Genomic DNA, 27907 nt, shown 5'->3' on the forward strand with positions numbered 1-27907 from the left:
ACCTGTTCATCCTTTCTTCCCCTGTACTCCTTGGTAAGCACTGATTTTTTTTTTTTTCTTTTTTTTTTTTACTGTCTGTATGTTTTCCCTTTTCTAGAGTGTCATATAATTAGAGTCATACATTATGCAGCCTTTTCATCTTGGTTTCCTTCACTTAATAACATGCATTTAAGTTTTCTGTTTTTCTTTTCTTTTTAACCCCCTGCCATGTGCCTTACAGGATTTTAGTTCCAGAACCCGGGCCATGGCAGTGAAAGTGCCGAGTGCTAACCGCTGGACCGTGAAGGAACTCCCTTGCATGTCTTTTCATGACTTGATAGCTCATTCCATTTCAGCTCTAAATAATGTTCCCGGTATCTTGATTTATCTTGATTGTCCATTTATCTGCTGAAGGAATTCTTGACTACTTATAAGTTTTGGCAGTTATGAATACAGCTACTGTGAATATCTGTGTGAAGGTTTTTGTGTGGATGTGTTTTCAACTCCTTTTTTATAATACGAAGGAGTACAATTTCTGTATGATGTGTAAGAGTTTAGTTTTGTAGAATACTGCCAAACTCTCTTTCAAAGTGGGCTGTACCGTTAAGCATTTCAGTGGGCAATGAATGAAATTCCTGTTCCTCCACACCCTTAGCAGCATTTGTGTCAGTGTTTGGATTTGGGCCATTCTTTTTAATAAATTTATTTCATTTATTTATTTTTGGCTGCATTGGGCCTTTGTTGCTTTACGCAGGATTTCTCTAGTTGTGGCGAGTGGGGGCTACTCTTCGTTGCAGTGCATGGGCTTCTCATTGTGGTGGCTTCTCTTGTTGCGGTGCACAGGCTCTAGGTACGCGGGCCTCAGTAGTTGTGGCACATGGGCCCAGTAGTTGTGGCTCACGGGCTTAGTTGCTCCGAGGCATGTGGGATCTTCCCAGACCAGGGCTCGAACCCATTTCCCCTGCATTGGCAGGCGGATTCTTAACCACTGCGTCACCAGGGAAGCCCAACTTGGGCCATTCTTATAGGTATGTAATGGTATCTCTTGAGTTTAATTTGCATTTCTTTGCCTCTTTGTATATGCTGAATTGTCATACGTACATTTTCTTTTAATGAGGCTTGTCTATTAAGGTGTTCGGCTCATTCTGTATTTGAGTTTTTGTTTACTTGCTGAGTTTTAAGTTTTTTTGTATTTAACATTTACGTATATGATCCATTTTGAGATAATTTTTTTGTGAAGGGTGTAAGGTTTGTGTTTAGATTTTTTTTTTTTTTTTGGTATATGATGTTCAGTTGTTCCAGTACTGTTTATTAAAAGACTTCCTTTTTCTCCATTGTATTTCCTTTGCTCATCTGTTAAAGTATATTTAACAGATGAGTATATTTAAAATATTTGAGTATATTTCTATGGGTATATTTCTGGATTCTTGGTACTGTTCATTGATTAGTTTTTCTATCCCTTCAACAATAGCAAACAGGCTTAATTACTGTAGATACGAAGTCTGGAAGTTGAGTAGTGTCAGTCTGCAAGCTTTGTTCTTCTGCAGTATCCTGTTGGCTATATTGGGACTTTTGCCTCTCTCTATGAACTTTAGGATTTGTGTATTTATATCCACAAAATAACTCGCTGGGATTTTGATTTTGATTGCATTGAATCTATAGATGAGTTTCGGAAGAACTGACATCTTGAGAATAGTGAGTCTTCCTATTTTAGAATGTCAAAATTTTTCCATTTATTTAGTCCTTTGAATTTGTTCATCAGAGTTTTATAGTTTCCCTCACGTAGATCTTGTACATGTCTTGGTAGAGTTATAACTAAATATTTCTTTCCTTTCTCTCTCTCTCTCTCTCTCTCTCTCTCTCTCTCTCTCTTTTCTTTTTTGGTGCTATTGTGCATGATAGTGTGTTTTTAATTTCAAATTCACTTGTTCATTTCTGGTTTATAGGAAAGTGATTGACTTTTGTATATTAACCTTGTGTCCTGAAACCTTGGTATAATTGCTTTTTGGTTCCATGATTTTGTTCATTTGGTCTATTTTTCGGGTTTTTTACATAGCTGATCATATCATCTGAGAATGAAGACAGTTTTATTCCTTCCTTCCCAAGCAGTATACCTTCTGTATAACCTTATCATCTCATTGCATTAGTTATGACTTCCAAACTAAAGGCAAAAAGGAGTGGTAAGAGGGAACATTTTTGCCTTGTTTTTCATCTTAGTAAGAAAGCTTGTTGGTGTTCTCTAGTAAGTATGATGATAGTTATAGGATTTTATTTGGATTAACAAGTTGAAGCTTTCCTCTTTTTAATTAACTAGATGTTGGAGATTTTTATCATGAATGGGTATGGGATATTGTCAGATCCTTTTTTCTCTATCTATTGATGAGATCATGTGCTGTTTTTTAACCTGTTGAGGACATGGATGATATTAATTTTCAAATGTGAAACCACCCTTGTATACCTTGCATCAGTCCTACTTGGTCATGGTGTATGATTCTTTCTGTATAGTTTTTCCATAAATTTCCTAATATTTTGTGAGGATTTTTGCGTCTGTCTTCATGAGAGGTATTGGTTTACAGTTTTCTTGTAATGTCTTTGGTTTGGTATTAGAATAATACTGGCCTCTTAGAATGATTTAGGAAGTATTCCCTCTGTTTCTGTCTTCTAAAAGAGATTGTAGGGAATTGTATAATATCTTCCTTAAATGTTCATCAGAATTGACCAGTGAACCAATCTGACCCAGTTGCATTCTGTTTTGGAAGGTTATTATTTATTGATTCAATTTCTTAAATACATGTAGACCTATTCAGATTTTCTATTTGTTCTTGTGTGGGTTTTGGTAGACTGTGTCTTTCAGGCAATTGATCCATTTCATCTAGTTATCAAATTTATGGTTTTATTTGTTGTCATATATTTTATTGTTGTCCTCATAATGTCCATGGTATCTCTAGTGATGTTTCTTCTTTCATTTTGATGTTAGTAATTTGTGTTCTCTCTCCTCATTCTCTTCAGTAGCAGTAATAGAATGTTTTTGATTTTATTGGTCATTTTAAAGAACCAGCTTTTCTTGGCTTTGTTGATTTTTCTCTATTGGTTTTAATTATTTCTTTCTTTCTTCCTCTGGATTTAATTTTCTCCTAGTTTTTAAGGTGGAAGCACAGATGATTGATTAAAAATTTTTCTTTTTTGTTAATATAAGCATTCAATGCTATAAATTTTCCTATAAACACTGCTTTCACTTCATCCACGTATTTTGAAAAGTGGTATGTTTGTTTCTTTCAAAATACTTAAAAATTTATCTTGAGATTTCTTCTTTGATCCATGTATTATTTGTAAGTGTATTCTTTAATTTCTCAGTATTTTGGAATTTTTCCAACTATCTTTCTGTTACTGGTTTCTACTGTAATTCTGTTGTGGCCTGAGAGCAGATGTATGATTTCTGTTCTTTTTTACAATACTTATTTATTTTTATTTTTGACTGCATTGGGTCTTAGTTGCTGCACATGGAATTCTCACCAGTTGTGGTGTGTGGGTTTTCTCTCTCTAGTTGTGGTGCGTGAGCTCCAGAACGCACGGGCTCTGTAGTTTGCGGCCCTCAGGCTCTCTAGTTGAGGGCGTGGGCTCAGTAGTTGCAGCTCATGGGCTCAGTTACCTTGAGGCATGTGGGATCTTAGTTCCCCGACCAGGGATCGAACCCACGTCCTTTGCACTGGAAGGCAGATTCTTAGCCACTGGACCACCAGGGAAGTCTCAATGATTTCTGTTCTTAAATTAAATTTGTTAAGCTGTGTCTTTTGGCCCCAGATGTGGTCTATCTGGTGAATGTTCTATGTCAGCTTGAGAAGACTGTCTCTTCTGCTGTTGTTGGATGGAGTAGCCTAGTAGTCTGTAGGTGTCGTTTTATCCAGTGCATTGATGATGGTGCTCCTGAGTTCAACAAATCCTTACGAATTTTCAGTTTGCTGGATCTGTTCATTTCTGGTAGAGGGAGGGATGATAAATGAAGTCTCCAGCTATTATAACAGATGCCTCTTTCTACTTGTAGTTCTGCTTTGCCTCATATTTTGACATTCTGGTTTTAGGTGCAGATATGTTAAGGATTGTTGTGGATTCTGGTGAATTGACGTCTTTATCCCTGATAACTTTGCTTCCTTTAAATCTGCTCTGAGATTAATACAGTTACTACCACTTTTTCTTTCTTTTTTTCTTTTTTTTTTTTTGCGGTACGCGGGCCTCTCACTGTTGTGGCCTCTCCCGTTGCGGAGCACAGGCTCCGGACACGCAGGCTCAGTGGCCATGGCTCACAGGCCCAGCCGCTCCGCGGCATGTGGGATCTTCCCAGACCGGGGCATGAACCCGCGTCCCCTGCATCGGCAGGCGGACTCTCAACCACTGCGCCACCAGGGGAGCCCCACTACCACTTTTTAAAAAATTAGTGTTGACCTGTCTTTCTCTATCCATTTACTACTTTTTATTATCATTATTATTTATTTATTGGCTGCATTGGGACTTAGTTGCTGTGGGCGGGCTTTCTCTAGTTTTGGCAAGCGGGGGTTATTCTTAGTTGCAGTGCGCAGGCTTCTCACCGTGGTGGCTTCTCTTGCTGCGGAGCATGGGCTCTAGGTGCGCAGGCTTCAGGAGTTCTGGCACACGGGCTCAGTAGTTGTGGCTCACAGGCTCTAGAGAGCAGGCTCAGTAGTTATGGCACACAGGCTTAGCTGCTCTATGGCATGTGGGATCTTCCCGGACCAGGGCCCAAACTCTTGTCCCCTGCATTGGCAGGCGGACTCTCAAACACTGAGCCAACAGGGAAGCCCTATCCATTTACTTTTAATCTACATGCATCTTTATGTTGAAAGTGGGTTTCTTGGATGCAACATATGTTACCTGTTTTTTGATTCACCCTGGTAATCTCTCTTTTAATTGGTGCATTGTGACTACTGCGGTTTCATACATTGATATAGTTGGATAAATGTTTAACATATTTGTTAACATGTATGATTCATCCTCCTCCTTCTTTGTTCCTGTTTTAATATTCCACTCTTCTTTTTGTGTTTTTTATCGCATATTTTGTGTGATTTCATTTTCTCTCCTTTGTTAGCATATCAGACATACTTGTTTCTTTCCATTTTTTTTTTATGTAGTTGTCCTAGAGTTTGTGGTATGTATTTACAACAAACTGAAGTCCACTTTCAAATAACAGTATATGGCTTCATTGGTAGTTTGAATACCTCATAATAAAAAAAATCCTAATTGCTTTCACTCCTCCATTGTATGATTACTGTTATTTGTGTTGATATTACATAAACCTTCCTAAGTGTGTTGTATAAAAATGTATAATGGAGTGCACTGTTGCTATTGTTGTTTTGAACAAACTGGTATCTGTTAGATCTGAGTAGACATTTTTGTAAAGAAGACATGCAAATTGTGAAGATACTTGAAAAGATGGTGACTATCACTAATTTTCAGGGAAATGCACATCAAAACCACAGTAAGATACCACCTCACACCTGTTTTAGTGTCTGTTATCAGAAAGAGAAGAAATAAGTGTTGGTGAAGATGTGAAGAATAGTGACCCCTTGTGCACTGTTGGTGGGAATGTACATTGTTGCAACCACTGTGGAAAAGAGTATGGAGAAGCCTTAAAAAATTAAAGAAGGAACTACATTATGATCTAGCAATTCCACCTCTGTGTACTTCTTCAAAGGGAGTAAAATCATTATGTCAGAAAGATATCTGGACCCTGTGTTTATTGCAACATTATTTACAATATCCAGGACATGGAAACAAGCTAAGTGTCCATTGGTGGATGAATGGCTACCCAAAATGTGGTTTGTATGGAATATTATTCAATATTTTCAACCATAAAAAAAGAAGGAAATCCTGCCGTTTGCAACAGCATGGATGGAGCTTCAGCAAATTATGCTAAGTGAAATAAGTCAGACAGGGAAAGACAAATACTGTTGTCCCTCCGTTTCTGCTGAGGGTTTGTTCCAGGAGGCACTGAATATACTGAAATCTGCGGATTCTAAAGTCCCATAGTCAGCCCTCTGATTCTGAAGTTTTGCGTTTTCAGATTCATCCAGCTACAGGTCATTTACTGCTGTGTGTATTTATTGAAAAATATGAGTGGACCCTCGCAGTTCTAACCCATTTTGTTCAAGGTTCTATATGATTACACTTAAATGTGGAATCTTTAAAACAAACAAACAAAATCCAAACTTGGATACAGACAACAGATTAGTGGTTGCCACAGTGGGGGAAGAGGAGGGGGTGGATAAAATGGGTGTAGTGTGTCAGAAGTGAGAGACTTCTAGTTATAAGATGAATAAGTCCTGGTGATTTAAGCACAGCATAGTGACTCTAGTTAGCAATACTGTGTTGTGTATTTGAAGTTTGATAAGAGAGTAGATCTTAAAAATTCTCATCAGAAAAAAAATTAACTATGTTCACTAATTGTAGTAATCATTGCACAGTGTATACACGTGTCAAATCTCCTTATACAGCTTAAACAAATACAGTGTTCCATGTCAATTGTATGAAAATGAAATTCTTTAAATTCTCTAATGTTCTCCCCTTCTCTATGAAACCCAAATTTCAGATCTATATCTTTTTTCATCTCTCTGTAAAACTTCTTTTTATAAATTTCCGCAATTTTTTGTGTCACAGGAAGTCTTTATTTGAACATAAGTTTTGAAGGGTAATTTTGCTGGATACTGAATTCTAGGTTGGTAATGTGTGTGTGTCATCTTCACTCCACCCCCGTATTTCAAGTGTTTCACTCAATTCCCTTATTGTCTGGGTAAGTTCTGAGGAGAATTCAAATGTAATTCTTTTTGCTGCTCTTCTGTGGTTAAGGGGTTTATTCCTCTGGCTCTTTCAGGATTTTTTTCTGCATTTGAATGTGATATGCCAAGGTGTAGGGGGTTTTTTGTTTTGTTTATTGGTTTTTGCTTTTTTTGGTTTTTTGCATTAAACCTGCTTGTTGTTTTCTGAGCTTCCTGGATCTGTGGGTTAGTGCCTGACATTAATTTGGTGCAAATTCTGTACCATTATTTCTTCAAATATTTCTTCTGTTCCTTTGTCTCTTTCTCATTGTGATGTTTCTGTGTGTGTGTGTGTGTGTGTGTGTGTGTGTATCTTTAAAAATATTTATATATTTATTTATGTGGCTGTGCTGGGTCTTAGTTGCTAGATGTGGGATCTTTAGTTGCGGCATGTGGGATCTAGTTCCCTGACCATGGCTCTAACCGAGGCCCCTGTTTTGAGAGCACAGAGTCTTATCCACTGAACCACAAGGGAGGTCTCTCTATATGTATATGTTAAACCTTTTGTAGTTGTCCCACAGTTCTTGGATTTTGTGTTTAATTTTATTTATTTATTTATGTATGTATGTATGTATGTATGTATTTATCTATTTATGCCGTACGTGGGCCTCTCACTGTTGTGGCCTCTCCCGTTGTGGAGCACAGGCTCCGGACGCGCAGGCTCAGCGGCCATGGCTCACGGGCCCAGCCGCTTTGCGGCACGTGGGATCCTCCTGGACCAGGGCACGAACCCGCATCCTCTGCATAGGCAGGTGGACTCTCAACCACTGCGCCACCAGGGAAGCCCTTATTTATTTATTTTTTTAGTCCTTTCTCTTTTTAATTTTTTCCTAATTTTGGAAGTTCCTCCTAAGAGAACATCAAGGTCAGAGATTCTTTCCTCAGCTGTGTCTTATCTTTCTTTATCCATTCACATATAATCTGTAAGCATCTATGGGTTTAAAGTGGGTTTCTTGGAGACAACATATAATTGAGTCATGTTTTTAGATCTACTCTGGTAATCTTTCTTTGAATTGGTGCACTGAGACTATTAATTTATTGATATAGTGGAATAAGTATCTAATGTATTTGTTACCATTTCCTATTCATTGCCATTGTTCCTGTTTTAATCTTCCACTCTTCTTTTTATGATTCTAATCGAGTATTTTGTATGATTTCATTCTCTCTGCTTTGTTAGCATATCAGTTGTACTTCTTATTTTTTTTTATGTAGTTGCCCTGGCATTTACAATATGTTTTTACAGCTAATCTAAGTCCACTTTCGAATAACGCTGTATGGCTTGACAGGTAATTTGAGTACCTTCTAATTTTAAAAAATGCTTATTACTTTCCTCCATTGTATCATTGTTGTCATTCATTTCACTTTTACAGAAGAATACATACTGTGTGTGTGTATAAAAACGCATAATGGAGTACACTGTTGCTAGTGTTATTTTGAACAGTGTTATCTGTTAGATTTGAATAGGCTTTTTCCATAGAAGACATGCAAAAGGCAAACAGATACATGAAAAGATGCTCAATATAACTAATGGTTGGGGAAATGCAAATTAGAACCACAATGAGATACCACCTCACACCTGTTATCATGTCTGTTATGAAAAAGACGAAATAAGTGTTGGTGAAGATGTGGGAAAAAGGGACCCCTTGTACACTGTTGGTGGGAATGTACATTGTTGCAGCCACTATGGAAAAGAGCATGGAGAATCCTTACAAAATTAAATAAGGAACTACAATATGGTCTTGCAGTTCCACCGGTGTGTGTTTATCCAAGGGGGCTGAAGTCATCATCTCAAAAAGATATTTGTACCCATGTTTATTGCTGCATTATTTACAATATCCAAGAGGTGGAAACAACCTAAGTGTCCATTGATGGATTAATGGATAACAAACACGTATATATGGAATACAATTCAATATTATTCAACCATAAAATAAGGAAATCTTATCATTTGCAACAACATGGTTGGACTTTGAGGGCATTCTGCTAAGTGAAATAAGTCAGACAGGGGAAGACAAAGTTGTCCCTCCATTTATGCAGAGTATTGATTCCAGGAGTCTCTGCACATCCTGAAATTTGAGGATGCTGAAGTCCCATAGTCATCCCTCTGATTTGAGGATGCTGAAGTCCCATAGTCATCCCTCAGTTTCACATTTGTTAATTCATCCAACCACAGATCATGTAATGCTGTGTGTATTTATTGAAAAGTACCCATATGTGAGTGGACCCATGCAGTTCTAACCCATGTTGTTCAAGGGTCAGCTATACTACCTGATTACACTTACATGCGGAATCTTTAAAAGCAAACAAAACAAAACAAAAAACCCCACCAAACTCAGATACAAATAACAGATTAGTTGTTGCCAGAGCCGAGGAAGTGGATTGGATGAACTAGGTGAAGGGTGCCTTGGATGAACTAGGTGAAGGGTGCCAGAAGCTACAGAGTTTTAGTTATAAGATGAATAAGTTATAAGGTTATAAGTTTATATATGGATAAGTTATAGTATGAATAAACCTTTTATAGTTGTTCCAGAGTTTTTGGGTATTCTGTTTTTTTGTTTTTGTTTCTGTTTAATGGAAGTATACTTGATTTACAGTGTTGTGTTAATTTCTGCTGTACATCAAAGTGATTCACATATATACATTATTATTTATGTATTATTTCCACCATGGTTTATTACAGGATATTAATTATAGTTCCCTGTGCTTATACAGTTGACCTTGTTGTCTATCCATTCTATATATAATTTTTTGCATCTGCTAATCCCAAACTCCCACTCCTACTCCCCCACAACCCTCCCCCTCCCCACTGGCAACCACATGTCTGTTCTCTGTGTCTGTGAGTCTGTTTCTGTTTTGTAGATAAGTTCATTTGTGTCATATTTTAGATTCCACATATAGGTGATATCAAATGGTATTCGTCTTTCTCTTTTTGACTTCAACTAGAGTACGATAATCTCTAGTTTCACCTATGTGGCTGCAAATGGGATTATTATTTTTTTTAATGGCTGAGTAGTATTCCATTGTATACATGTACCAGGTCGTCTTTATCCATTCATCTGTTGGTGGACATTTAGGCTGTTTCTATGTCTTGGATATTGTGAATAGTGCTGCTATGAACATAGGGGTGCATGTATCTTTTTTTTTTTTAATCTTTAAAATTTTTATTGGTTGATGTTTAATTCCGATATCAGGTGACTAATTTAGTCAATTCTTTTTTTTTGAATTTTATTTATTTTTTATACATATATACACTAATATGTATAAAATGGATAACTAATAAGAACCTGCATGTATCTTTTTGAATTATAGCTTTTTCTGGATGTATGCCCCAGAGTGGGATTGCTGGATCATATGGCAACACTATCTTTAGCTTTTTGAGGAACATCCATACTGTTTTCCATAGAGGCTGCATCAGCTCACATTCCCACCAACAGTGCAGGAGGGTTCCCTTTTCTACACATCCTCTCCAGCATGTTATTTGTAGACTTCTTTTTTTTTTTTTTTTTTGCGATACGCGGGCCTCTCTCACTGTTGTGGCCTCTCCCGTTGCGGAGCACAGGCTCCGGACACGCAGGCTCAGCCGCCATGGCTCACGGGCCCAGCCGCTCTGCGGCATGTGGGATCTTCCCAGACCGGGGCACAAACCTGCGTCCCCTGCATCAGCAGGCGGACTCTCAACCACTGCGCCCCCGTAGACTTTTTAATGATGGCCATTCTGCCCTGTGTGAGGTGGTACCTCATCGTAGTTTTGATTTGCATTTCTTTTTCTTTCCTTCCTTCCTTCCTCCCCTCCCTCCCTTCCTTCCTTCCTTCCTTCTTTTAGTCCTTTTTCCCTTTGTTTTACAGTTTTGAAAGTTTCTACTACAAAAACATCAAGCTCAGAGATCTTTCCTCAGCTGTGTCCAGTCTATGAATAAGCCCATCACAGTCATTCTTCATTTCTGTTCTGGTGTTTTTGATCTCTGGCATTTCTTTTTGGTTCTTTCTTAATATTTCCATCTCTCTGCTTACATTGCCCTTCTGGTCTTGTATGCTGTCTGCTTTATCCACTAGCAGGTACTAATTAGGACGTTAATTGTGATTCTTTTATATTCCCAATATGATCATTCCGACATCCCTGTGTTATCTAATTCTGGTTCTGAAGCTTCCTTTGTCTCTTCAAACTTTGTTTTTTGGGGCACTGCAAATGTTCAGTAGAATCCAGGGTTGCAAACTAGTTACCTCAGTTATATTCTGCCCGTACAATTGTTGTTCAGGTGAGGAGATGGATTCCTACACTTGGTTCTCCATCTGCTGTACTTCCTTCTCTCTGGCTGTGCTGGAGGTTCTTTTTGGAACACTTAAATATCATTTGTTTGTCTGCTGTGTGATGGATTCCTCTGGGCCAGTGTTGGCCACTCACCTGTCCTTACTTTCCATTAGGACTTGCATCATTTGCATCCCATGTAGTTTTTTAGCTGCGGGTGAAGAGTGCTTGATCCTTCATGGGATGGACATGACTCTGGTCTCAGCTTAAAGAGTTCAGAGGTAGCCTGGATAAGATGAATGGCAGCTAGAAGACGGCTTGACATCAAGTCTCTGTTCAAGTCGTTTCAGGAACGTTACCTTGTGTGACTAGTGTTTTAGTGCCGTTGCCAGTGGCCCCAAATCACTTCTCTACTACTTTCTCCTTTCTTGACACTTTGCCAATTTGTTATTTATATTACTCCCATTTTCAGTCTGATGCTAAGCTAGAATCTATTCCCTGACACCTCTCTAAACCACTTACCTTGTGTGGTCTTCACACTGTTTTCCCTGTAGTACTCAAGGCATTGTTATGTTCTCAAATACGCAGGTATCCTTTAATATTTCTTGGACACCAGCTATCTGTTCCAGTCAGATTTTCTGGGGGCTGGACATACACTTCTGCACAGTATTGCAGGTCACCAGGAGATGTGGTCCTGGTAAAAGCAACTGACAGAGGAGTGAATTGTAGAACTCGCTTTTTGTTTTTTTTTTTTTGCTATACGCGGGCCTCTCACTGCTGTGGCCTCTCCCGTTGCGGACCACAGGCTCCAGATGCGCAGGCTCAGCGGCCATGGCTCACGGGCCCAGCTGCTCTGCGGCATGTGGGATCTTCCCGGACCGGGGCACGAACCCGTGTCCCCTGCATCGGCGGTGGACTCTCAACCACTGCGCCACCAGGGGAGCCCAGAACTCGCTTTTTGCCTTAGGCCTCAGCCAGTCCTTGTGCCCTGTACTTGGTGAGAGCAGCTGCTTCCTCAGTGTGACCCCAACTTCATTTCCTGAACACGATCCCTTGGACTGTTTCCTTCACGTGTCAGACATACAGTTGTGACGGTGTCACCACCCCCAGTGGAGTCAACAAGAACTTCACCATCACTTCTTTGTTTTCAGGTTCTTGGTGTGGAGTCAAGCGTGAATAGAACATATCTGAGGATGGAGTGTCAACAGATGAGGACTCCCAGGGCAGATTCATCTCCTGAGAAGGCCCAGTCCTGTAAGATGTGTGTCCCAGTCTTGAGAGACATTTTGCACTTTGCTGAAGAGCAAGTAATAAATAGGGGCCAGAAAGCATACACATGTGGGGCATGTGGGAAATAATTCTATTTCATTACAAACCTTCAACAGCACCAGAGGCAGCACATTAGAGAGAAACCCTTCTGATGTGATGTGGGGAGACCTTCGTTTTTGAAGGGCTGCGCAGTCTATGCATCAGGGAATCTCTCTACCTACATGGAGATTAGGAAGGACTTCATGGCCAACATGGGATTTCAGCAAGAGGCCACTAATACCAGTAAGCAACAAAACAACACTAAGGAGTGTGAAGCTGTTTTTGACAGTGGAAAAGGTCATCACAGCTGGGGAAAAGGCAAGAAAGCCTCCAGCCAGACAGAAATACTTGTTGAGGATGAGAGAGTCCTCACTAGTGAAGGGTTTTGTGAGTTCGGCAAATGTGGGACAGCCTGCACCCAAAGAACTAACCTTATTCAACATCAGAAAGTTCACACTGGAGAAAAGCCTTATGTGTGCAGTGAATGTGGGAAATCTTTTATCTAAAGGTGCCTCTCATTCTACATCAGAGAGTTTACATTGGCTAAAAGGGCCGTATGAATGCAATGATTCAGGAAAATCTTTTGTCTGCCAGTACGGTTTCCTTACACATCAGAGAGTTCACACTGGAGAAAGGCCTTATGAGTGCAGTGAATGTGGGAAATTCCTTTAGTTGAAGCTGTGACCTCAGTAACCATAGGAAAATCTACACTGGAGAAATGCCTGGTAAGTCCAAAGAACGTGGAGAATCTTTTAGCCAAAGTTCAACCTCATTTATCATCAGCGTTCTCACTGAAGAAAGGCCTTATAAATGCAGCAAATAAGGGAAATTGTTTAGCTGAAACTTCAGCTTCATGCAATGCCAGAGAGTTTACAGTAATGAGAGACCATAGAAATGTCGTGAGTATGGGAAATCCTTCAAGCATAACTCGAGGTGCCTAGCTCATCAGAAAGTCCACACTTGGTAAAGGCCTATGAGTGTGCTGAGTTTGGGAAATCCAGCCTCATTCAACACTAGGAAGTTCATACTGGAGATAAGCCTTTTAAGTGCAAAGAATGTGAAAATCTTTTAGCTGGAGGTTCACCCTCATTCAGGACTGAAGAGTTCACAGTGGAGAAAGACCTTATGAGTATGTGGGAAATCTTTTATTTGAAGCTTCAGCTTCAACCAACACCAAAGTGTTCACACTAGGGAAAGGACTGAGATGTACAGGAATGCACAATTTCTTTAATAGAATTACACTGGAAGAGAATCCCTGTGATGGGGATGTCTTCTTGAATTGCCTCTCATATACCTGGAGGTGTGTCTATGGTGGGGAGATTGCTCATACATCCCAGGTATATGGGGAGCTGTAAGGATCTGAGTTGCACTTTCTCACGTGCCCAGGTGTCTTAGAAGATTTATATTGGTGCCAGTTTTTGTGGCTACAGCGATTTCACCTCTGCCACCTGGCGTGTCTAAACAGTGTGTGTTCGTCATCACCCCACCATGTTTAGGGAAGCCAATCTCTGCCCCCTCCCCATTTGTTGGAGGAAAGCGTCAGTAGTCTTAGCTGTTCTGGGATCCTTATTCCCTTCTCTCTGATGATATTGGGCGGGACCTGACCCAGATTCGGCCGAGATACCGCAATTTCAGTTCTGTTCGTGGCTTGCTGAGAAAGACTGCCTTTTCAGGGAAATGTTTCATGTGATACTTGCAGCTTCCAGGTCACCAACCTGAGAATTTTCTGTCTCACAGTGCCTTGGGGTTTGCAATAAACTAGATACTGTTCAAGCTGCCTTTGATCTTGGTGTTCTATTCACTGTGTGAGGTGGTTTCAAAATAGAATTTGGCTCTGCCAGTGTTAAGGGATGAATAGCTTTTAGGGGAATTCCATACTTTTACTCAGAGGTGAGATAATGATGGAAGAACATAGCTGTCTTTCCAGTTTTGGCGTAGATCCAAAAGCTGCTGCCTTGGGCCACATTGTTGCCCAAGGCTTTCTAGGAAGGACTGTAGGATTTTGTGTTTCTACTTCTGGGCTGGATGCCAGGATTATTTTGTGGGCTCAGAAAACATTTTGAGGAGGTGGGAAGATGTTGTGACAATCAGTGCTTCTGGGAGCAACATGAATCGTTTTTCTTGTTCACAGAATGCCCATTACTGCTGCTGGGAATCCCTACCCCAAATACTGCAAAGGAGGCATGTATCCTGGTACCCAGAATTCAGTAGGCTAGTGTCACTGTAAAAGTACAGAGGTAAGGGGGCGCAGTCATTGGTACAGAAACACTTGATTAATAGAGAGAGGAGGAGACTGCAGCCACGTAGATGGTATGTGTCGCTTATAAAAGTGTGTCCACAAATGTTCCAGTGATTGTGACTGTAGGATCAATGTGCACAGAAGCTATTAGGATCCCTAGGCATGTTCACCTTTCTAATTTATTGTCAGAGAAGTTTTTGTGGATTCCTGTAGCTTCTGTGGGATGTTCCCCTCAAGGCCATTGATGCACGAGGAAGAAAACAGGCTTAGGTGAAAGGGGGCTCCCTTAACCCAGCCACGTGGGTTTGGGATGCAGCCATCACTCCTGGTGACTGGGATGGAAAAGAACTTCATTGCTCACCATCAGGAACGAGAGTCAATACAGGGTTGCCCAACCTGATTTTATGAAGACGGTGGAGGTCTCAATGTTATTTTGAACCCTGTAAAGCTTTTGTCAATACAGGTGATGTGTAATGAACTGCAGTTGTTTAAAGTGTAAAATTTTTTTGGACATACATATGAACCCATGAAATCATCACCATGGTAATGAATATATCTGTCACCCCTAATTTACCTCATGTCCTTTGGAAACCTCTCCTTCCCCTCCTCAGCTCTCTAGGCAACTATTAGTTTGCCTTTATTTATAATAGACTAATCTGTATTTCTAGAATTTTATTTGAATTAATTAATAAAATATTTTCTTATTTTCTGAGTTCGTTCATTGTATATAATTATTTTGAGATTTCTTCAGTGATGCTTATGAGCAGTTCTTTCTTTTTTTTCCCGAGTAGTACCTTTTCTATGGATGACCATTTGTTTATCCATTCACCAATTTATGGGCATTTGGGTTATTTCCAGCTTTTTGGCTATTGCAAATGATGCTGCTATGGACATTTGTGTTTAATTCTTTTTTTTAAAATTAATTTATTTATTTTATTTATTTTTGGCTGCATTGGGTCTTCGTTGCTGTGTGCAGGCTTTCTCTAGTTTTGGTGAGTGGGGGCTACTCTTCGTTGCAGTGAGTGGGCTTCTCATTGTGGTGGCTTCTCTTGTTGCGGAGCATGGGCTCTAGGCACGCAGGCTTCAGTAGTTGTGGCACGCAGGTTCAGTAGTTGTGGCTCATGGGCTCTAGAGCATAGGCTCAGTAGTGTGGTGCACGGGCTTAGTTGCTCCGCGTCATGTGGGATCTTCCTGGACCAGGGCTCGAACCCGTGTCCCCTGCATTGGCAGGCGGATTCTTAACCACTGCGCCACCAGGGAAGCCCCTGTGTTTAATTCTTTATATGTATATATGTTTGACTTCTTTTGAGCCAATAACTCAAAGTATCCAGAGTCACAGGATAGATGAAGGCTTACTTGTGACTGCTAGACAGTGGTCTAAAATGGTTGTTCGATTTTGCATACCTATTAGGAATGTATGAAAGTTTCAGTTCTTCCCTATTGTTACCAATACTTATTACGGTCAGTCTTTTGAAATCACCCTTTTAATAAGTGTGCAATAGTTTTAATTTCATTTCCTTAAGGATTCATGATGTTGAGCATTTTTTCATGTGTTTATTTGCCACCTGTATGTCTTTTTAAAAATGTCTGTTTATGTTTTTTCTCTGTTTACTTTTTTATGGATTGTGGCTATTTCTCTCTTCATTAGCAAAGAAACAGGTCATATTTTCCTCATGCTATGCACAGTGTAATGCTCACATGCACTGTACACTTTTATTTATTTTTTAAAAATTATTTACTTGGCTGTGCTGGGTTTTAGTTGTGGCATGTGGGATGTTCATTGCTCCGTGCAGGATCTTTGTTGCAGCATGCGAACTCTTAGTTCTGGCATGCGGGATCTAGTTCCCTAACCAGGGATCGAACCTGGGCTCCCTGCATTGGGAGTATGAAGTCTTAGCCACTGGACCACCAGGGAAGTCCCACTTTTAAGTTAAATCTGTATGATGCACATATTCTCCATCATGTTCCTGACTTCAGACATTCAATAATACAGTACATTAAATCCTGGTTTGTAGTGTTTGCCAATTTCCCTGGTGTAAATACTCCCACCATGACCCAATTTCAAACTGTCAGTGTGGCATCACTGAACATGGAGTTGGATAAAGTTTCCAGTAGCCCACCATTATACTTTTGTTAAACTTTATTTATTTATTTATTTTATTTTTCACTGTGTTGCGTCTTCGTTGCTGCGCATGGGTTTTCTGTAGTTGCGGAGAGCGGGGGCTACTCTTTGTTGCCGTGCGCAGGCTTCTCATTGTGGTGGCTTCTCTTGTTGCAGAGCATGGGCTCTAGGCGCACGGGCTTCAGTAGTTGTGGCTCATGGGCTCTAGAGCGCAGGCTCAGTAGTTGTGGCCCACAGGCTTAGTTGCTCCGTGGTATGTGGGATCTTCCTGGACCATGGCTCGAACCTGTGTCCCATGCATTGGCAGGTGGATTCTTAACCACTGCTTCACCAGGGAAGTCCCTTGAATATTTGTTTTTAAAACAATTTATTGGAAATGTAATTAACTTAACATATAAACTGCACATATTTAAGGTGTACATTTGATATTTGATACATACTTAACACTCTGAAACCAAAAATTTCCTCCTGCCTTTAAAAATTCATCTTTATTAACAAAATGATGATAAAAGGACATTCTACCATTTTTAATGAGTATTTTCAAATAAATACAAAAAATGGAAAAAAATTATGAAGCCTGGTTAATCCTTCCCCCAATACTCCATCTTTATTTATTACATCTTTATCTCTGTTTTTTAAACTTTATTTATTTATTTTATTTTTGGCTGCGTTGGATCTTCATTGCTGCCCACGGGCTTTCTCTAGTTGCAGTGAGCAGGGGCTACTCTTCATTGTGGTGCGTGGGCTTCTCATTGCGTTGGCTTCTCTTGTTGTGGAGCATGGGCTCTAGGTGCACGGGCTTCAGTAGTTGTGGTGTGTGGGCTCAGTAGTTTTGGCTCTCAGGCTCTAGAGCTCAGGCTCAGTAGTTGTGGCGCACAGGCTTAGTTGCTCTGCAGCGTGTGGGATCTTCTCAGACCAGGGCTTGAACCCGTGTTCCCTGCATTGGCAGGCGGATTCTTAACCACTGCGCCACCAGGGAAGCACCTTTATTTTTTACTAATGATTATTTCATTAGTTCATTAGTTCATTTTTTATCTGTCACCATGCAGAGTGATTATTTTATTTTTTGTTGTTGGTTTTTTGTTTTTTGTTTTTTGTTTTTGTTTTGGCCACACCAAGGGGCATTTGGGCTCTTAGTTCCCTGCCCAGGGATTGAACCCATGCCCCCTGCAGCGGAAGCACAGAGTCTTAATCACTGGACTACCAGGGAAGTCCCTTATTTTTAATCCTAGACATCATGTGATTACCTCTTCATAGTGCATTTCTAAAATATAAGGCATCCTTCATAACTTCAATAACATCCACAGAAAATTAAAAATATTTTCAAATACAATCCCCCAGGTGATATGTTGCATATATCCTATTCCCTGTAAATTTTGTTTAGTGGTTAAAGATGAAAGCTCTAGCAATATTCACTGACCATTTGATCGGGTTTTTGCCTTCATTGAGGTTTAGCAGAAGTGATAGTAGATTGTTATAATTGATAGGGAAGGATGCCAATATTTGTAAAGGTGTACATTCTTCTCAGTATTTGACATTTATTATCATTTCATTGATAAGCAAGAGTTGTTATTTTATGTCATAATCCCAAAGTGTTTTCTGGTACTGGTTCTGTGTGAATTTAGTCTTGATTTGCTTGCACAGACGTGGGCATCTTGATTATGATATTGGATGCACATTATGTCTGGGCATTCTTTATTTAAAAATATTTTTTTAACTATTAAAAAAATTGAAGTGTAGTTAATTTACAATGTTGTGTTAGGTTCTGGTATACAGCAAAGCGATTCAGTTATATATGTGTATGTGTGTGTTGTGTGTATTCTTTTTCAGATTCTTTTACATTATAGGCTTTTACAAGGTATTGAATATAGTTCCTATACTGTACAGTTAGTTTTTTTTTTTTTTAGATTCCACATATAAGTGATATGATATGATCATTGTTTTCCTGGTGGTTAAGACTTCACCTTCCAATGCAGAGGGTGCGGGATTGATCCCTGGTCGGGGACCTAAGATCCACATGCCTCACGGCCAAAAAACCAAAACATAAAACAGAAGGAATATTGTAAGAAAGTTAATAAAGACTTTAAAAATGGTCCACATTAAAAATATATATATATATGATAATCTCTAGGTCCATCCATGTTGCTGTATGGACTTTTTTTTTTTTTTTTTTGGTTGCACTATGGAGCTTGCGGATCCTAGTTCCCTGACCAGGGATCAAACCCAGGCCATGGCAGTGAAAGCGTGGAGTCCCAACCACCAGACTGCCAGGGAAGTCCCTGCATGGGCTGTCTTTAAATGAGATTCCATAGGTACTGAATCTTTACTTGTTCGATGGCATTGGTTGGTAATATTGTGTTTAATCTCATTTGGAACAAGATTTCACCCATGATAGTATGGAGACATGTGTGGCCTATAGGCAGCATCATGGAGGCTGACTTTGGTGGAAGAGGAGTTATTAGTGGCAATAGAGATAGGAGGTGTACTGGCCTCAGTGTTGATATCTATCATTGTGGTTGGTGGGAGTGATCAAGCCAAATAGCCAACAACATGGTTCCCATTGATCCTAATCTGACGCTTGTGTGGTTCCCTCTGGTGTGCTTGAAGACAGTGTAGCTTACCGTGGATCGGTTAGTCCATCAATGGATGTGTAGTCCACACAGGGTTGGAATTTCTCGGATAAGGAGGGGGTATAGCAACAGAGGAAGGATTAAAGTAGGGGGTCATCCAGAGGCCAGTAGTAGGGCATTTGTTTGTCCCTTGGGTATCACCCAAATGGTGTCACTTGTTCTGGGGGTGATTAGTTCCACTTCTTGATGTTGAAATCAGGTCCGGGTTGTTCCACAGTGCCTTTAGTGGAGCAAAGTACATGGTTGGCAGATTAGGTTGCCTCTTCAGAGAGTAGTGGTGGGGTTTTTTTGGCTTGCTGGATGACAAGTGAACACAGGCTGAGGATGGTCCCAGAGCTAGTGGTGCACTTAAGGTCCACACTGGGATCCAGGGAGAAGCGACTGGGCTCTGGATTCTCTATGAGGGAAACGTGAAAGTACGAGGTGGATGTTCCCTTGCTGGGGGTAGCAATATCGGGGCTCTCGTGTCTGGGAAAACTGGAAACTGCATTTTATGGCGTGGGTGTGTGCATCAGCAAAGGTCCCCATGGCTCAATTGGTGGTCTCCTCATTTCCCATGTATTTAAATATAGTATAATTATGTGATAGGTGTCTGGATTTAATGTAGTGACAATTATGGACAGTATTCTTGACCACCTGGGGGATCGTCTTCCAGGTTCTCTCAGCAGCCCTATTTTAAATGCCCATTATATCATTCTGTGATACCAGCTGCTGTACAATGATAGGGTAACTGAAGAACACAGGAGTATTTTTTCATTGAGGTGTAATAGACATATAGAAGTGTATTAGTTTCAGGTGTAACGTAATGATTTGATATTTGTATATGTTTATTTCAAAATGATCACCACACTAAGTCTAGTTAACATCTGTCACCATACATAGTTACAAAATTCTTTTTCTGTGATAACTTTACAGAATTCTCTTAGAAACTTTCAAATATTCAATACAGTATTATTAACTATAGTAACCATGCTGTACGTTATATCCCCATGACTTATTTGTAAGTGGAAATTTGTGTCTTTTGATCCATTTTACCCACCCTCCACCTCCTGCCAGTGGCAACCACCGATCTATTCTCTGTATCTGTGAGTTTGGTTCTTATTTTTTATGTTTTTGTTTCTTTAGATTCTGCATATAATGAGATTATATGATATTTTTCTTTCTCTATCTGACTTATTTCACTTATCATAATACTCTCAAGGTCCATTTGTGTTGCCCAAAATGGCAAGATTTCCTTCTTTTTTTTTTTTTTTTTTTTTGAGGTGTGTGGGCCTCTCACTGTTGTGGCCTCTCCCGTTGCGGAGCACAGGCTCCAGACGCACGGGCTCAGTGGCCATGGCTCACGGGCCCAGCCGCTCCGTTGCATGTGGGATCCTCCCAGACCGGGGCACGAACCCGCGTCCCCTGCATCGGCAGGTGGACTCTCAACCACTGCGCCACCTGGGAAGCCCAAGATTTCCTTCTTTTTTGATGGCTGAATAATATTCTGCTGTGTATGTGTTTGTGTATGTATCACATTTTTAAAAAAACATTTATTTACTTATTTATTTGGCTGCATTGGGTCTTAGTTGTGGCACGCAGGCTCTTCGTTGTGGCTCACCGGCTTCTCTCTAGTTGTGGTGCAGGGACTCTAGAGTGCTCGGGCTTTGCCGTGCATGGGCTTTGTTGCCCCATGGCATGTGAGATCTTACTTCCCCGACCAGGGATTGAACCTGCATCCCTGCATTGGAAGCGTGGAGTCTTTTTTTTTTTTTTTTTTTTAAGAAGATGTTGGGGGGTAGGAGTTTATTAATTTATTTATTTATTTTTGGCTGTGTTGGGTCTTCGTTTTTGTGCGAGGGCTTTCTCTAGTTGTGGCAAGCGGGGGCCACTCTTCATCGTGGTGCACGGGCCTCTCACTGTCGTGGCCTCTCGTTGCGGAGCACAGGCTTCAGACGCGCAGGCTCAGTAGTTGTGGCTCACGGGCCCAGCCGCTCCACGGCATGTGGGATCCTCCCAGACCAGGGCTCGAACCCGTGTCCCCTGCATTGGCAGGCAGATTCTCAACCACTGCGCCACCAGGGAAGCCCCGGAAGCGTGGAGTCTTAACCACTGGACCACCAGGTAAGTCCCCTGTATCACATTTTCTTTATCCATTCATCCACCAGTGGACACTTAGGCTTTTTCCATGTCTTGGCTACTGTAAGTAATGCTGCACTGAATATGGAGGTGCATATATCTTTTTTCATTTTTTTTCCAAATAAATACCCAGAAATGGAATTGCTAGATCATATGGTAGTTCTATTAATTTTCTGGCGAAACTCCATACTGTTTTCCAATTTACATTCCCACCAACAGTGCACAAGTGTTCCCTTTCTCCACATTCTCACCAACGCTTATTTGTTTTATTGATCATGGGCATTCTACGAGGTGTTAGGTGGTAAATCATTGTGGTTTTGATTTGCATTTTCCTGACGATCAGTGGTGTTGAGTATCTTTCCATGTTCCTCTTGGCCATTTGCATGTTTTCTTTGTAAAAATGTCTATTCAGATCCTCTGTCCATTGTTTAATTGGATTGTTTGACTTTTTAAAAATAGTTGTTATATGAGTTCTTCATATATTTTATTCTTTTTTATGCAATTGTAAATGGGATTGTTAGATTAAATTTTCTCTTTCTGATAGTGTATAGAAATGCAACTGTTTTTTGCATATTGATATTTTATACTGCAACTTTACTGAACTTGTTTATTAGTTCCAACAGGCTTTTTGGTCTTTAGTCTTTAGGGTTTTCTATGTATATAATATGTCATCTGCAAATAGTGACAGTTCTACTTCTTCCTTTACCATTTTGATGCCTTTATTTCTTTGTCTTGCCTACCTGCACTGGCTGGGACTCTCAGTACTATGTTGAATAAAAGTTGTGAGAGTAGGCATTCTTGTCTTGTTCCTGCTCTTAGAGGAAAAGCTTTCAGCAATGCTTTTTTTTTTTTTTTTTTTTTGCGGTATGCGGGCCTCTCACTGTTGTGGCCTCCCCCGTTGCGGAGCACAGGCTCCGGACGCGCAGGCTCCGGACGCGCAGGCTCAGCGGCCATGGCTCACGGGCCCAGCCGCTCCGCGGCATATGGGATCCTCCCAGACCGGGGCACGAACCCGTATCCCCTGCATCGGCAGGCGGACTCTCAACCACTTGCGCCACCAGGGAGGCCCAGCAATGCTTTTTTAATGGCCAGTGTTGTGTTTGCCTTGTGGTGACATGGGAACCTATATCTAACTGTATAACTCGTGGAAGTTCTCAAAGGGGATAAAAGCTGTTTTGTTATCTCCTCAGTAATATTATCAGAGGTTAGTACCTTGCATGGGTAGGCCCGGAGGAGACCAGAATAGGAATCTCCAATTGTTAAGGCATGTTTAATGGCTCCTTGTGCTGTAGGAAGAGTACCCATGAAGTCTTTTTGAGGCGTTTGGTGTCCTGTCCACTCTGTGAATTTATCCTCCCATATAGTAGGCCTAGTGTCTAGTTTCCTGGTATGTTACACAGTCTCTAATGGCTTTATGTAAATCATGCTCTGTGGATCAGTTCCTGTATTAACAGTCTATTCCCATAATCCCCATAATGCCCCATTGCTCTGATCTCGCATGTACCCATAGATAGAAGAAACATGGTGGTTTGTCCTGAAGTTCTGTGGCTCCCCTCTACCAAGAGGCTTACCTGCTTTGGTGGTTTATTTAGTTTGCCAGCTTTGGCCTTGTATTGTGCCTCCTGCATGCCTTGTTCGGTGTGAGCTGACATGTGTTGCCCCAGGATTGGCAGAGGGGGAGCCACTGTGGTGATTCCTCCCACCCCATTTCGCCTTGTATTTTCCTGCCCTAATTTTGCCAAAGTCTCAACCAAATAGTCCACTATCCACTGACTAGAAGTCAGTAAAAATATGAACGTTAGGGAAATGTTTATCCAGAGCATGTGGTACCAGTAGGAGAATTACATGCACCCTGCTTATTCGACACTGTGGTCTATTCCCCACGTGGAAATCGGAGTGAGTGAATAGTGGGGATAGACTGCATTGTATGAATTCCTTACACCCCGTGCTTGCTCCACTGGTAAAGGAAGACCATTGCCTTTCTTATTTTGAGAGCACTACTGTTCATCCTCTGGTCCCCACTGAACAAGAGGTAGAGTCATTACTGGAGGTTTTGGCAACTTACTGTCTGTGGTGGAGGGTATGCTGCTACTTCCTCTTTGAGTGCCTCATGCAGCAGCGCCTGTTTTAGCTTGGTATATACATTTTATTTTATTTTATTTTAATTTATGTATGTATGTATGTATGTATGGCTAAGTTGGGTCTTCATTGCTGCACATGGGCCTTCTCTAGTTGCGTTGAGCGGGGCCTTCTCTTGTTGCGGAGCACAGGCTCTAGGCGTCCGGGCTTCAGTAGTTGTAGCACGCGGACTCAGTAGTTGTGACTCGCGGGCTCTAGAGCGCAGGCTCAGTAGTTGTGGTGCACGGGCTTAGTTGCTCTGTGGCATGTGGGATCTTCCCGGACCAGGGCTCAAACCTGTGTCCCATGCATTGGCAGGAGGATTCTTTACCACTGCGCCACCAGGGAAGTCCCCCCTAAACATTTTTTTTTAAGTTACTTAAAGTCTTACTATGTTCTATGGATAGGCCACATACCTATTACATAATGAGCCTTATATGTTTTATCATAAATTTGCCTTTGAATTTTAGGACTTTTTAAATTACATTTTAAGTGAAGTGAGCTTTCAGTTCTTATTAAAAGTAAAAACTGTAACACATGATCGACCCATATACATCTAGTTTTCATTTCTGAACCTCCAAGCTTGTATTGTTTATGCATCTCTGTGTCATTCATCTTATATGGGTTTCGGGTTCATTCTAATACGGATTTTTAAAGCAATTTAATACATACACATGTGTGTATTCATATTCATTCAGAATCCTAAGAAAATTGTAGCATACTATGCATTCTCTTTCCCATCTCCTCTTCTCTTCCGGAGATAACTTCATACACATGTCTAGAGAGGTTCTTCATTCAGTTTTACAAATGTTGATATTCTGTTGTGTGAATGGTGCATTATTTATTAAAACATCCTCTTTTAGTTGTATGTTTGTTTCCAACATGGGATTCTAATTACTAGGCTTTGAATCCATAAACACATATTAATGCCCATTTAAAATGAGAAGGTGGGGGACTTCCCTGGTGGTTCAGTGGTTAAGAATCCACCTGCCAATGAAGGGGACACAGGTTTGAGCCCTGGTCCGGGAAGTTCCCACATGCCACGGAGCAACTAAGCCTGTGCTCCACAACTACTGAGCCTGCACTCTAGAGCCCACCAGCCACAACTACTGAGCCCACATGCTGCAACTACTAAAGCCCATGTGCCTAGAGCCCATGCTCAGGAACAAGAGAAGCCACCAGAATGAGAAGCCCGTGCACCGCAATGAAGAGTATCCCCCACTTGCCGCAACTAGAGAAAGCCCGCAGGCAGCAACGAAGACCCAATGCAGCCAAAAATAAAAATAAACAAATATTTTTTAAAAAGATGGAGTTGGGTGGGCCCTGCGGATACCGGAACCCGGATGTGCGGTTGCCTGGAAACTACAAGTTTTCCGCTTGAATGTATTCGCTCCTGTTTTGCGGGCCTATGTCTGCCCATATTAACTACATTCCCATCTTCCCTTGTAAGATTACATTATGTACGGAAATGAAATGAGCCTTAAGGCTTAGACTTGCCTCCTTGGAATTCGCAGTGGGAGGACAGAGACAATATGAAGATTTGAGAACTGCTGCTGAACATACATAAAACTTTTTATGGAGGTGCTCCTACAATTTGCTGATTTGCCATAGTAAAGCACATTATGCGAAAGGATGTAAACTTGAACATTTTAATGGGGTAGTTGTGTCTGGTGGGGCAAGGAGAGTGCCAAGTTACACTATTCACTTGTATTTAAATTTCTTCACGCAGTAATGTTGTTCTGTGTTTGAAATGAAATTAAATATGATCACCTCTGAGTGCACAGAGCAGAGGAATGTCTCACATTATTTACTGGATGTGAACTTTGGAAGACAGGGATCTCACCTGGGTCACTCCCTGCTCTTTCTTCTGCAGGGCTGACAAGTATAGAGCCCACAGGAACAGGAGATTTCAGTTTCTTGCATTTCAGACTGCAATTTCAAATTGCAGTCAGGGTTCACACTTCCCCAGTTTTATCAAAAGAAAAATGTTTTAAAGGTTTAGATCATTTGAATCAGGATCTCAGCATTGTTACCTACATTGCATTTACCTGTTTTGTCTTTTAGGCCTCTTTTAATTTCTCTTTTTTTTTTTTTTATTTTTTGAAGAAGAAAATGGGTCATTTGTTTAGGATCATTTCCACCAGTATACTAGCTAATTGCAACTTTTTTGGGGGGGGGGGTGCCGCACAGCCCGGTTTGTGGGATCTTAATTTCCCAACCAGAGATCAACCCAGGTCCATGGCAGTGAAAGCCCAAGTCTTAACCATTGGACCACGAGGGAATTCCGTAACTACTGCCTTTTGATGTTGCCTAACGCATTCTCTCAAATTGCCAACAAATGCAGAATTAGCTCTAGAGGATAATCTAAATCAGGTTCAGCTTTTTGTCAATCGATACTTCAGAGGTAGTGCCGTGTCTTTCTCATTGACTACAGCTGGGTGCCATTATGACATGTACATAGCTCTGTGATGCGACAACTGATCAGTCCATGTGCTTCCCCAATACCAGTCTCCCACCAGCCTGTTGCTTGCTGGTTTCAGTTGCTACTGATGATCATTCTGTAGGTCTATTATTAGAGGAAGCAAAATGTTGATATCCTATTTCTAGTTGTGAATTTTCACGTAGAATTCTGTAAAGAGGACCTTTTCCCCATTATCTATTTGGTTACCCTAAAGTAGTCTGTACTGGAAAAGCAGGAGAAATGATTCCTATTTTCCCTTTATTTTTCAGATTCCAGAATAACTAGTCAATTCCTTAAACAATGTAGCTTTCTATGAATTAGGAGAATGTGGATATTAAAATACTTGCTGTGTTTAAATCTTGTTCAGGTGCTTTTCTTTGATGTTTATTGGGGAATGGGATTCTATTCAAGTTGAATCTTGTGGCATCCTCATCCTAAAGTGACCCCAGTCCTCTGATACTTTCCTTGTGTCCTGGTTTGAATAGATTTTTTTTTTGTGTGTGTGTGTGTGTGTGTGGTACGCGGGCCTCTCACTGTTGTGGCCTCTCCCATTGCGGAGCACAGGCTCCAGACGCGCAGGCTCAGCGGCCATGGCTCACGGGCCCAGCCGCTCCGCGGCATGTGGGATCCTCCCGGACCGGGGCACGAACCTGTGTCCCCTGCATCGGCAGGCGGACTCTCAACCATGCACCACCAGGGAAGTCCTAGATGTTCTATCTTGAACATTTCCTGCTTGAGATCTGGAATTGGCAATTTTTAAAAAGACACTATATTCTTTTAGTGAGAAATTGCGTTTGAATAACACAACCTGAGTAACTGGGATGGTAATTGCTCCAGAGAGGACCATCATATGTAGATGTGTTTAATGGAAAGAGGTAAAATAAATATACATGGCTTAAATCAAATACAGATCAAGTTAATATTTATTCTTCCAAACAAATTTATACAGTGTTTACTTAAATTCTTTTCAATTTTTTTCCCTTTTGATCAAAGCCCCAGTTTCCACTGTGTACTATACTTATTAATACCAAAATATTAATATCAATATTTTATGAAAAACAAAATTACACATAAAATGTTAAGATCTTTATTGGTATTTTCAATGCATATATTTCAGTAGAAATATACAATCAAAATTTATTTTTTTAAATATACTTGAAATATTACAATTTTGTATGGATAAACTACAGACTTATTATATGGTCAGTTTTATATGTTTTGTCATAATTTTGTCATTGAATTTGATTGTTTTCATTTCATTTTGATATATTTTTTGACAATTATATATTAAATATGTATTTTTGTCCAAAATTCAGAACTATAACTCAGGTGAATTTGCATATGTCTAGATTCTGTTCCCGTTCCTCCATACTGTTGTGTCTCCGCCCCATCACTCTTTTAAGATTCTAGTTAATTCTTAAATATTTTAAAATATTAAAATATGTAAGTACTTAAAATGCAGTTGTATATATGTGCATGTGTGTTTATTTACATTTATTTATATTCTTATTCCTTCACAATCATAAGAATAATTGTAGAATACTATACACTCTCTACCTGAGGAAGTAAAAAAATTTTTAAAATAAATTTATTTATTTTATTTATTTATGGCTGTGTTGGATCTTCGTTGCTGCGCGCGGGCTTTCTCTAGTTGCGGTGAGCGGGGCTGCTCTTTGTTGCAGTGTACGGGCTTCTCACTGCAGTGGCTTCTCTTGTTGCAGAGCACGGGCTCTAGGCACACGGGCTCAGTAGTTGTGGCTCAAGGGCTCTAGAGCACAGGCTCAGTAGCTGTGGCACACGGGCTTAGTTGCTCTGTGGCATGTGGGATCTTCCTGGACCAGGTCTTGAACCCGTCTCCGCTG

At 40.6% G+C, this 27907-nt stretch overlaps 1 protein-coding gene across 1 annotated transcript in view; it reads left to right on the forward strand.

The window, feature by feature from the left end:
* The window catches only part of LOC132479835 (zinc finger protein 814-like), a 78028-nt gene that overhangs the window by 45628 nt on the left and 4493 nt on the right, over positions 1 to 27907 (forward strand). Inside the window, exon 4 of the transcript XR_009530580.1 lies at positions 12201 to 13082. The gene's annotated coding sequence lies outside the window, so the exon portion shown is untranslated. The remainder of the gene's footprint in view (positions 1 to 12200; positions 13083 to 27907) is intronic.

Source organism: Mesoplodon densirostris, chromosome 19 (genome assembly GCF_025265405.1).
Source record: "Mesoplodon densirostris isolate mMesDen1 chromosome 19, mMesDen1 primary haplotype, whole genome shotgun sequence".
Lineage (NCBI taxonomy): Eukaryota > Metazoa > Chordata > Mammalia > Artiodactyla > Ziphiidae > Mesoplodon > Mesoplodon densirostris.